The 13,138-nt window shown below is 32.6% G+C and overlaps 1 pseudogene; it reads left to right on the top strand.

Moving 5' to 3' along the window:
* The first annotated feature begins 7,530 nt into the window (after window positions 1-7,530).
* LOC134723401 (complement C1q-like protein 2) lies at window positions 7,531-11,496 on the top strand (annotated as a pseudogene).
* Window positions 11,497-13,138: the final 1,642 nt, after the last annotated feature.

Here is a 13,138-nt window from a genome sequence, read left to right as displayed (position 1 = left end):
GTAAAATTTTACTTTATATTCACTTCTATAATGAATATATATATATTCACGTCCATAATGAATATATATTTACTTGTCTTTATATATCACTATATTATTCAGTGAAACATTTGATGATGTGCAGGGCGTTGAAGTATTTTACATTAGTTGATTCTAAATATAGTAAGACATGACTGGTAAATATTATAAGTAGAATAAAGTTGAATCCACACTTTGTCAAATGTCTTTAATTCTAAAGCCACAGCAGCAGTTCCTGGTGTCCATGGACCTTGAGCATTACCTGTCATATATTGCCAGTGTATGGAGTTAGAATTCTTCATGATATCTATTCTTGCATGAGTGTCAGTTGACAGTATTGTTGTTACAATATGATAATATCCAGGAACTAGACAGGTAAACTTCCCTGTAATTTGGAATGATGAAATGTGGGATACACCTACAAATGTTTTAATTTTGTGGAACTTCAGTGGTCCAGCAGGGAAACTACGACTACCAGTAGTACAACCAGTGACCACAACTGAAATGAAAGAAGGACGATTTATTTTGATAGTTCATTTTTGTGCAATTTTAACACCGCTTTAAAGACACTACAGTCAAGGTGTGTCACAAATGCTTGGCTAACATTGCTTTGTTAACTTTTGGACTAGTTTAAATCTCGGGTCTATTTCTAATATTTAATTCTAACATACTTTTTTTTTACCCTGTATTCTAATATTACCTATTTGTTTCTATGTACATTGAACGACAAATTTATGTGACGTATAATAATTTTCTGACGTCAGACACTCAAATCAATCAATGTGTTCGTAGATAGTAGATGGTTTTTTTTGTGTTCTGTGAAATTGTTCCTTTTGAATTGTTATACAATGATGACTGATGTACCCATATTTTGACTGTTTTATTTATTGTGGTTGTTTATTTAACGCATCAATGTAAATATAACGGAATTTGATGAGACTGTTGTTAAAGTGAGAGGGTTAGCGCTATAGAACCAGGTTTAATCCACCATTTTCTACATTTGAAAATGCCTGTACCAAGTCAGGAATATGACAGTTCTTGTCCATTCGTTTTTTATGCGTTTTGTTATTTGATATTGCCATGTGATTATGGATTTTCCGAATTGATTTTCCTCTAAATTCAGTATTTTTGAGATTATACTTTTTGTTAAAATACTTTCTTAAAAATGGCTTCAAAGACTTCTACTAGATGAGTAATTTTTGTTCAATCTTTATTGAAAGAGAAATAGTGAAATCAGCCAGTTTGGATAAGATTTGTCAAATAAAAACAAAAAAGAGAAATAGTTAATGAATTATTCACTTGCAAGTGAGTAATTTGACCTGATTAAATCCGTATTCATTTCAGCTTCAATTGAAGCCCTCTAAGTAGAGATGGGTTATACATCAACTAGGCGTACTTTGGAATTTCAGGTATTTATGAAAGGAAACGAACGTCAACATTCAAAGTGGAGCAAAATCAAGGGTACTAAATTAAAACTCATTCTTATACAGGTAAAAACGATTATTATTATTCTGTTTTTCACCTTTCGGAAGGTAACATCGATGATTATTCAGAAGGCGTCTAGACTAAAATATAAACACGTAATTCGGATAAATACTATCGATTTGATGCATCGTAAATTGTTCATTTTATACTTTTATTTGGATATACGTTCAAGTATGTTCTAAGTCAAAAATTAGAATATTGAAAGTCAAATCGATGAACATAAATTTAACAGCGAATGCCCCACTGATACTTGAATAATGTACTAGTAATAAGAAATGGTATCGTACATTTGTTTTAATAAATTCACATTTTGGTGATATTATAGGACTACATAAGTCCCAAAATGTACCTTAGCCTATGTGGCAATAATTATATGTTGGCATTGTATCTTTGAATTGTAAGGCATCATTGAAAAAAGTTAAATCACAAAAATACTGAACTCATAGGAAAATCTGATCGGAAAGTCCATTTATCAGGGTGTTGCTGAGTAAGGCATTTTAAACATTTGTATTGCACTTTACCTTTCTGTAATTGCTTATACAGATTTTGCTGAAAAAGTAAGAATAATAAGTTGTGGTATCTTCCCATTTCTTCAATTTCCTTCATACGAATCATAGTATGGTTTGCAAGCTTTCCATTTTCATTCCTGGACTCCAATGTCAGATTGCGTAAGATTCGAAAATCTTCCTGCTGTTTCTGTTGTAGCATTGCTACAGATATGCTCTGATTCTTTTCAAAGGTTTTAAATTGAATATTCATTTTATTTTCCAGTTGATGATTTGATGATGTTGTCAGATTATGTAAGGCTAAAAAGTCTTGGTTTCTGGCCTGTTCATGGCTGGTCAGTAAGTTTATCCTGGAATCAAATGTTTGTACCTATCCTTGTAGTGTTTGGAGAGTTTGTAGCTGATTGACATATTTAAGTTGCTTCAGTTTGTTGATTTTCTCAGCAAGATCAAGGGTTTCGTTCACTGCAGTATTATACATTTGCTCCTTGAATGTCAATTTTGCTTGGACTGCATTGTACTTCATTTCAAGTTCCTTGTAATTTTGATTCAAAGCATCAATTGTTTTCTTTGTTTCATTTAATCCATTGTATGAAGGTTGTGCAGCTAAAATTTGTTCAATAATGTCACATTTTTGTTGCAGTTGATTAGCTAATAACTTCAAGCTCTTCTACTGCTGTTCGCGGTTTCTTTCATGGTCATTGTGAATATTATTTTTGTCTTCGTAATATTCTGCTGTTGTTAGATACGTGGGTTTTCCTACTAATGTAGAGGTGCTCTTGTTTTCCAGATGAAAACCGTAAGTACTTCCAATTACAAGCAATGGAATGAAAGCAGCAATCATTGTGCTAAAAATAGTCTGTTGCAAATAAGATTTTCTGTTAAAACCTATTCCGTAAACAGTTTGTTATCTAATGTATAATATATACATATATAAATATTTCTGTTTCTATTGATCATCACAATTTATAATGAGATAATTTATTTTGACACTTGAATTGTATTTAAAGGTGTTTTTTTATAGTTATTTAATATGACAAACACTGAGAAGAAATAAAGATGTTTATGTCCTCTTGATTATTATCTTTCCTTGATCTGCAAGGACAAGTACGCTATGGCCATTTCTTGTCATCCTTCAACTTTATTAGGTCTTTCCACTTTTCTGTGGAAAGACCTATTGTTTTTCTTCTGATTATTTATTTTTTTTTTTTTTTTTTCTTCCGCTTAATTTTGTTCTTGCGATAAACATTTGTTTCGCAATATGTCGCTTAGATATTTGGTATATGATATCGAACAGTTTATGCGCTTTTGAAATTTACCCTGCGTAAACGAATACTTTTCTTTGTAGGAGTTATCTCCCCAAACACTGTTTTCCTTGTAAGCGCATCTCCTTCGCAACCGTAAAAGATTATGACAAATTTATTTTACAAAATTGCTCGTTATATCCTTCGCATGATTTGTCCTATTTTGACCGAAGCGATATGACCGCTCCATATGAGAGTTATTTCCCCTTATGCATCTGATATAAGTGATATGAATTTCTATCTTATAAATCATAAGTGATAGAGACTTAGGATCTTTTGATTTGAGGTCCTTGGTCCCAAAAAATGAAAATTAGGTCAAGGTCAAAGGTCAAGGTCATATTCTAATATTTTGAATTTGGCTTATTTTCACTTATATCCAAAGACTGTATAAGATATCAACAAATTATTTTTACTAAATTGTTAGTTGCGACATGTCGTAAGATGTAAATTTTGATTGCAAGCGTACGTTGAATGTAAAAGGGAGTTTTCTCCCCTCTTGTATTTAAAAATACGCGTTTGGTGATATAACTCATTAACTAAATATAATAAAGACCTATGGTCTTTTGATTTGAGGTCCTTGGTTTATGACCCAGAAATTGATCCCAAGGTCATAGCTTAATTTGACGTTCTAGATTTTGACCTTTGCTTTTATTCTATATGTATACATGATAAAGATATACAACTTTTAGAAAAAGGTATCAAACCATTTAACCTTGTAAAAAACAACCGGAAGTGACCTTTTGTAAACCGGAAATAGCTATTTTTTAGTACTTTATTAATATAAAAGTATATAGAACCAGATATTTTTGGAATCAGTGTCAAGTAAATATTCAAATATAATCGGAAGTAACATTTTTCAAACCGGAAGTAACAAATTATCTCCCTTATTTAATTTTTTTTTTATGGAAACAATATTTTTTTGGAATCAGCTTACTAGGAGCTATCATTTGACGATTGAAATGACATTTTAAACTTAGTTTCACAACTTTTCATATCAAAATACATTGTTTTGATGGAAAGACCTTCAATTGTTCTCTGAACAATTGGTTTTTAATTGTACATTAATATTGTTGTTATCTTTTTTCAAAGATCGTCTCTCCTGAAACTGGATTCAATTCAACCGAACTTTTGGTGAAAGATCGTAAGGGTATTTTGTATTGTTTTGGATAAAGGTTGTATGAAATTAAATCATAATCCTATGGTATTGACTTGATATCTATATCTTCCAAGGTCTATCACTTCTTTTCATATATACAAACTAAAGTGCATTGATCATGAAACTCTATGCATCCTATCCATGGACATTTCCATAATTTCATCAATGATATACATGATCAAATATTCCTGGTGCAAAATGATGTACTAATTGGCACAAAAATTACATAACTTGAGCAGGAATCTTATATATTTTCTAAGAAAATCTATGATGTGTGTTAAAGTAATCTTTATAATCAAAGGTAACTTCCTTTGTCCATATTTGTAACCTATAGTTGAATGAACTACAACCAATGCGTTTTACAATGCTTTATGTTTTAGTTTACTACCAATCAAAGTAATCTTTAACCTTAAATCTTACAAGTATTTGATTGTATAAAGTGTTTTTTTTAACACATGACTAAAATAGAACATATGGGATAAAGGCATTATTTGTCTTATGTCTTGAAATCATAATAAACCGAGTAAATTACACAGTCAAAATTGCTTAGAATGTGAAGATTTTAACCAAAATTATTAGATGACTCCTAAAAAAACGTAACTGCTCTGAAATGAGGCGTTTTGGCTAATTTTCACGTTTTTGCTTACTAAAAAAATAAGATAGGAAAAATGCTGAATATTAAAGGTCAAATGATAACCGAAACATGATCTATAAAAACACTGACTTATCTACATAATAAAATTCCTGTACCATGTCATAGATATACCAGCTGTTATCAATTCGTTTGATGTGTTTGAGCTTTTGATTTTGCCATTTAATAGGGGACTTTTCGTTTGAAAGGGCCAAGTGAGCTTTTCTCATCACTTTGCGTCCGTCGTCCGTCGTCGTTAACTTTAACAAAAATCTGCTCCTCTGAAACTACCTAGGCCAGAAGATTTTCATTCTATTCCTTTATATATTTCTTCATTAAAATTTCAGTCATTATTGTTGAATTTAAAACTATTTTTCAACCAGCAAATTCATATTCATATTCATTAACAAAAATCTTATGTTTTTTAATTGTTATTTGTACTGTATATATCAAGGTATCCTCATTCAGTACAATAACCATAATCAGTAATATTAAATAAGTATGCATTGTAGGTAGAATATACTTTAATCCACACACAGCCATTAGTATTTAATTCAAAAGCCACATCACCATTCCAAGCGTGAAGTAACTTCAATTTTGAGTATAGTCTGTCATATATTGCCAGTGTATGGAGTCAGATTTTTTTAAATATGTCTATTCTTGCAATTGTCTTAGTGTTGTTTCTGAATTTGATAATAACCAGGAACTTGACAGGTAAATTTGAATGTAGATTGGAATAATAACAGATTGGACACTCCTACATATGCTTAATGTCTTGGAACCTGAGTGATCCAGCTGGTAAAGTACTTGTACCAGAGGTTCTAACAGTGACAACAACTGAAATTGAAGAGGTCTATATACTTTTAAAGACATTCCTTCTTTTTAGATTTATTCAATGTATGAAGTTCAGCTGGTACAAAGTCAAGACTGATCTCAATATCTTGTCAAACAAATGACATCATGATACCTGAACCAAGGCTGACATTATATGCAAGCGTATGACATTGTCATATGGTCCATGCATAATATTATCGATTTCATTTGATCAGGATATGGAACATATGATTGTCAGATGTAAATCTTATGATTCATTGCTTGATTGATTGCCCAACTTTACCACTTTTAACTATACTGTTGCAGCCAGTTTTTATTGGTGGAATAAGCCAGGTTACCTGGCGATGATGGAATAAAGAATATAAAAACGAACACACCTTCTTACTTTCATATAAATTATAAACATATCCAACATGCCAATACAAACGTTAACAATATATTTTTGTCATATTGTCATAAAGCGGGAGTTTTGGCTAGCCATAGTACAACCCACCAATAGTATAAAAAAATATCATGTATCAAGTTAGGAATATGGCAGTTGATATCAAATTGTTCGTTTCTATGTATGTTGGCGTTTGTTTTAGTTGCACCTTAGTGTTCCTGTTGGTCCTTTGTTTTTGATGGCGCATTGTGCACTGAAGACCTATTGGTGACCTTCTGTTGTTCTCTGGTCGGGTTGTTGTCTCATTTTCGTGGTTCAGCGACTGTTTGAAATCAAATTTGATTTTTTAAACATCCGTTTACGGGACGTGTTGTAGCAAACATCTCTCCGTCCATCCGTTCGTCCGCGTTAACACGTCAGATATTAACTCAAAATTGTTTTAACCAATTTACCTTAAACGTTGGTAAATTTTGTTTATATTCATTACTGTGAGCTCCCTTTCGTTTTTTTTTTTTTATAAATTTTAGATTTTGCGTTTCTAAGTTATAGAGTTATTCATAAAAAAAAGGGGATTTTCAAGTTTTCGGACAATAACTCCAAAATGCTTGAAGCAGTTTTGATGAAACTGGTAAAACAGTGTGTTTCAGGAAAAGAATTGTCATTCTGTCAACAGACACAAAATGACATAACACAGATATACATGTCTCTGCATAATAGAAGTCTATCTAAGAGTGTTTTGTAAAAGATAGGGTTTTAAAGGTCATTCTTCGTTTGAATTTGTTCACGTGCGATATTTTCATCCCTGACGCGAAGGAAGTCATAGCAAAGGTTTTTTTTCTAGAAACGTTTGGTGTGCGCCGATGCTCCTTGTTGAAGGCCGTACTGTGACCTATAATTGTTTATTTTGCATTCATTGTTACTTGGATGGAGAGATGTTTTACTGGAACTTTATGCCCTATTTTAAATTCCCTCTTTTTCCAGTAGCAGTACACATTTCCCGCTTTTCAACCAGGAAGATCTTCTTATCAGAAATTACTGACAAAAGACGGAAATGTTCCAATTATCTCAACTACATACACTCTTGTCCTCTTTTTCCCGAACGTGACGTATCGAATCGACTATCACCGTGTTTGAGCTTAAACTCCTGTTGACTTATCTGTAATTCTTGTCCTGCTTTCATACTTTGATAATACATAATACTTCCTGATAGCGCAACTATTTATATCTTGAAGAGTGAGAACAAGAATAGTATCAATTACATTTGGACGTCACTCGGAAATGAGGTTTTTAATATTTCTCTTCATTGTTTTTTTTTGCAGGGCAGAAGTAGACGAAAATGTTCTGAAAAGGCTTAACAAGATGGACACAAAGATTAATAAACTGACGACTGAGATGAAAAAACTGGAGAACGAAAACATGATTTCTAAAGCTGAAAACAAGAACCTACAAGAAGTTAACCAGAATATGCTGGGGAAAATAAACAAGTTAGAGGATTTTATGTTTTCAATTCTTAACGATACTACCCATAGCAAGCGGGTTACAACTATAAATCGTATGTATTTACTTATTTATAACATGATTGGCAATTTTTCCTTTGATCTTCTAGTTTGTTAACTGCAGTTAATTTTAGAGGAATGCTTTTTGTCGAGCCTTCGACTTTAGTCGAAAAAGCGAGACTAAGCGATCCTACATTCCGTCGTCGTCGTCGTCGGCGACGGCGTCCACAAATATTCACTCTGTGGTTAAAGTTTTTGAAATTTTAATAACTTTCTTAAACTATACTGGATTTCGACCAAACTTGGACAGAAGTTTGTTTATGATCATAAGATAGTATCCAGAAGTAAATTTTATAAAAATAAAATTCCATTTTTTCCATATTTTACTTGTAAATGGACTTAGTTTTTCTGCGGGGAAACATTACATTCACTCTGTGGTTAAAATTTTTAAAATTTTAATAACTTTCTTAAACTATTCTGGGTTTGTACCAAACTTGGACAGAAGCTGGTTTATGATCATAAGATAGTATCCAGAAGTAAATTTTGTAAAAAAATAAATCCATTTTTTCCATATTTTATATTTGAATGGACTTAGTTTTTCTGCGGGGAAACATTACATTCACTCTGTGGTTAAAGTTTTTAAAATTTTAATAACTTTCTTAAACTATCCTGGGTTTGTACCAAACTTGGACAGAAGCTTATTTATGATCATAAGATAGTATCCAAAAGTAAATTTTGTAAAAAAATAAATCCATTTTTTCCATATTTTTCATTTGAATGGACTTAGTTTTTCTGTGGGGAAACATTACATTCAGTCTGTGGTTAAATTTTTTTAAATTTTAATAACCTTTTTAAACTATCCTTGGTTTGTACCAAAACTGGACAGAATAAAATTGAGAATGGAAATGGGGAATGTGTCAAAGAGACAACAACCCGACCAAAATAAAAAAAAAAAAAAAAAAAAAAAACAAAAAAAAAAAACACAACAGCAGAAGGTCACCAACAGGTCTTCAATGTAGCGAGAAATTCCCGCACCCGGAGGCGTCCTTCAGCTGGCCCCTAAACAAATATATACTAGTTCAGTGATAATGAACGCCATACTAATTTCCAAATTGTACACAAGAAACTAAAATTTAAATTATACAAGACTAACAAAGGCCAGAGGCTCCTGACTTGGGACAGGCGCAAAAATGCGGCGGGGTTAAACATGTTTGTGAGATCTCAACCCTCCCCCTATACCTCTAACCAGTGTAGACAAGTAAAAGCATAACAATACGCACATTAAAATTCAGTTCAAGAGAAGTCCGAGTCTGATGTCAGAAGATGTAACCAAAGAAAATAAACAAAATGACAATAATACATAAATAACAACAGACTACTAGCAGTTAACTGACATGCCAGCTCCAGACTTCAATTAAACTAACTGAAAAATTATGATTTCATCATATGAACATCAGGCACAGTCCTTCCCGTAAGGGGTTTAGTATCATACCATCATAACATATATGAGAAGAACATAACCCGTGTCATGCCAACAACTGTTTTTAGAATAAATGTGTTTAGTTTGTTTATGATCAAAAGATAGTATACAGAAGTAAATTTTGTAAAAAAATAAATCCACTTTTTACGTATTTAAGCATTAATTAGACTCATAAACTATGCTGGATTTTTACCAAACTTGGACAGATGCTTCTTACAATCAAAAGATTGTATCAAGAGGAATATTTTCATTGATTTTTTTCCTCATTTGTATTGAGCCTGCCATTTACAGCAAAAGTAGGCGAGACACTGGGTTCTGCGGAACCCTTACAAATTTTTTGCTGGGATACCTGTTTTGTCGTGTCAAATTTTACAATAGTCTTAAATATATTACTTAATGCTTAGTAATTTTCTTCATTTCATTAATCTATATATATATAAACAACATATACAACTCGTAAACCCAACAATGTTATAGATCTGTAAATTTGCTTTCGCAATTTTTTTATTTTTTTTTATATCCATTGTTAAAGAAGATGTGATATGATTGCCAATGAGATAAGTCTGTACAAGAAACTAACATGACACAGAAACAGAAGATATATGTCACCGTACGGCCTTCAACAATGAGCAAAGCCAATACCGCATAGTCAGCTATAAAAGACACCAATCTTTTGTTATTGGTGTTGGTTTTGTTAGCCTATAGAAGAAATTGTTAACATTCGATATTTCTTAACCAACAATCAATACTCAATTTAGATATGAAAATAAATTGATACTAGTATACTTAAAAAGTAATACAAATGCACAGAACAACAAAACTGCAGCTACGAAAAAAAAACAAAAAAACAAACTGAATTCCGGATGCAAGAAATAGTGGATTCGGAAACGAAAATCAACTAAAGGCAAACGTATAAATTCGAGTCTAAGATATTAAAAATTAACTAGGTTTCTTTAATTTCATAATTTGAACCGGTAGGTAAACAAATTCAAAGGGAAATTTATGATGTAAATTTTATTAATGAGAATTTCAATTAACAAGATCATGTGATATACACAGAAAACCATGATTTCTTACCAAATGTACACCCTTTTCCAACACTCAAACAATCGTTGAATATTGTATTCAGTATATAAACAACAACAAAACATCTGTCTTTCCTGATCCTTTGCAATAAAATGGTGTGCTAACAGTTTCTTATTATTTGACATTGGATTCAGCAATTGGAATCTCAATTGTTTACAATCCGAGGGTATTATCACATCAGTAGTCAATACTGACAGGGTTCATGCAAACTTTTAAAGAAACTCAAGTTCCAACTCCCTCAGGCAAAGCTGATCTTGTAAGGATTAGGCTAATACTTTATTAAGAAACTAAGGTTTCAACTTCCTCAGGCAAAGTTGGCTTTAGATGAATTTGGCTATTATTTTAGGTATTTTTTGACATACAGCTCTTCAACGGTTTCGGTACTTATACATCTTCGGATTTCAAATGTTTGGCTTTGAGCGTTCCTGATGAAGGTAAATCCAGAAAAGCGCTTCGGACGCAAGAAATTAATAACGTGTTGTTTTCAATATTTAAAGTTATTTTTGATTAAACAGTTCTTCAACTGTTCATTTTTGTACGTATGCTTTTAACTATTTGACTTTGAACGTTCCTGATAAGGATTTAATCTAGAATGGCGCCTCGAACGCATTGTATTTATACCGTGTTGTTTTCATTTTTACAGCAAGAAATGTGGCTTTCCATGCAAATATGGTAGGACTTAAAAGTTTACATGATAATGAAGTGCTGCATTTTGATCGAGTCAACACCAACCTAGGGAATTCATATGATGAACACTTAGGAGTATTTCAATCCCCTACTGTGGGTTACTACGTATTTTTTGTACACACATTTTCTTACAATTGCACCAAACACTTTAGAGGCACAAATAGTGAGAAATGGACATATAATTCAAAATGTCTATGCAGGGAATAGGGGTTCTGCAGGCGCTAAATATGCACCGGGTTCCAACTTAGTTATCGTTCGGTTGAACCAAGGAGATAGAGTATGGATTAAAGTTCATGACCAGTACCACGGCATTGTCGACGTTCTTGATGGTCCATGGTGTACATTTGCTGGATATCTACTGTATCCTGGAATATAAACACAAACAAGAGATATCGCACACAATGTTCTTACAAATAAAATAAAGAAGAAAAAAGATAAATCGTTATATTTTCAAAATATGTAAATAAAGCGTTATCCTTCAACCATGATCACACAATTCCTTTTCTTAAACAATAAGTTTAACATTTTACATTAATTTTTTTATCTCCCCCAAGTTGATTGACCTTTGGAAGTTTCGGTATGCATTGACTGTTACCGTTCTGATGTTTTCAAGTGAATAGTTTGCAATGGTGACACATCTTGTTTTGTGTACTATTGTTTGTCAATTTATCTTTTTCATTTTTATCTATGGCGTTGTCAGTTTTTCTCCCGTTTTAACTATTTTGATCTGAGCGTCACTGCTGAGTCTTATGTAGACGAAACGCGCGTCTGGCGTATAAAATTATAATCCTGGTACTTTTGATAACTATTTACACCACTGGGTCGATGCCACTGCTGGTGGACGTTTCGTCCACGAGGGTATCACCAGCCCAGTAGTCAGCACTTCGGTGTTGACATGAATATCAATTATATGTTCATTTTTATAAATTTTCTGTTTACAAAACTTTGAATTTTTCATAAAAATAAGGATTTTTTTACCCCAGGAGTAGATTACCTTAGCCGTATTTGGCACAACTTGTTAGAATTTTGAATCCTCAATGCTTTTCAAGTTTGTATTTATTTGGCGTTTTAACTATTTTGATCTGAGCGTCATTGATGAGTCTTATGTAGACGAAACGCGCGTCTGGCGTATACAATCATAATACTGGTACTTTTGATAACTATATTAAAGAGTTGGAATATACCTCTGGTATCTTTCGTCCCTCGTATTTTAATACAGAATTGGAAAACAGTAATGCACATTTATGAAACAGTATTCTCATAAACAACATTGCCAACAAAACATAACATTTTAATACTAAAGCTGTTGTTAGAGGGTGTCACACTCTTTACTCGTTCAAAACTGTGTTGGTTCCTTCATTACCTGATGAACGATAAATGTTATGCCCTATTATACATTCCCTGTCCTTCTAGTGGCAGTACACATTATTCGCCTTTTCAACCCTGACTTTCTCCTCAGCACTAGTTAGAGTAAACTGACAAAAAACGGAAATGTTCCATTTATCCAAACTATTATTCCGTCCTTTTCCCCGAAACGTGACCTTCTAAATTAGAGTAATCACCGGGTTTGAACTTATTTGTAATTCTTATCCTGCTGATCGTTATAGACTTATGTTCACCTGATCCAGTATCTTCAAAACCTCTATGAATAGGGAAAATCTGACAGTACAGGGACAGAAATGTTTAGAATGTTTGGATTTGCTTACAGATGTTCAGTGCCAAAAAGGCGATTTTTTTAATGCAGTCATTGCCCTTAATTGATGAATTTTACCGATTCGTTTTATTTTTGCTTTGTACCTCGACACATCATGATAGATACAGAGAAACTGACAAATAGCAAAGATTATCAACAAAATATGAGCTCTACAAACAAGTAAACACTGCTGAAGGACGATTTACGGATGCGGGAGTTTCTCGCTACATTGGAGACCCATTTGTGGCCTTCGGCTGTTGTCTGCTCTATGGCCGGATTGTTGTTGCTTTGACACATTCCCCATGTCCTTTCTCAATTGTATAGCATAAATTGTGCGACGCCTTCTTATTTTAGTTTATTACCTTTAAATACGAATTTCA

The sequence above is a fragment of the Mytilus trossulus genome, chromosome 6, assembly GCF_036588685.1.
Source record: "Mytilus trossulus isolate FHL-02 chromosome 6, PNRI_Mtr1.1.1.hap1, whole genome shotgun sequence".
In the NCBI taxonomy this organism is placed as follows: Eukaryota; Metazoa; Mollusca; class Bivalvia; order Mytilida; family Mytilidae; genus Mytilus; species Mytilus trossulus.
Note: the sequence above shows the minus strand (reverse complement) of the source record. Positions and strands in the feature narration are given on the sequence as shown.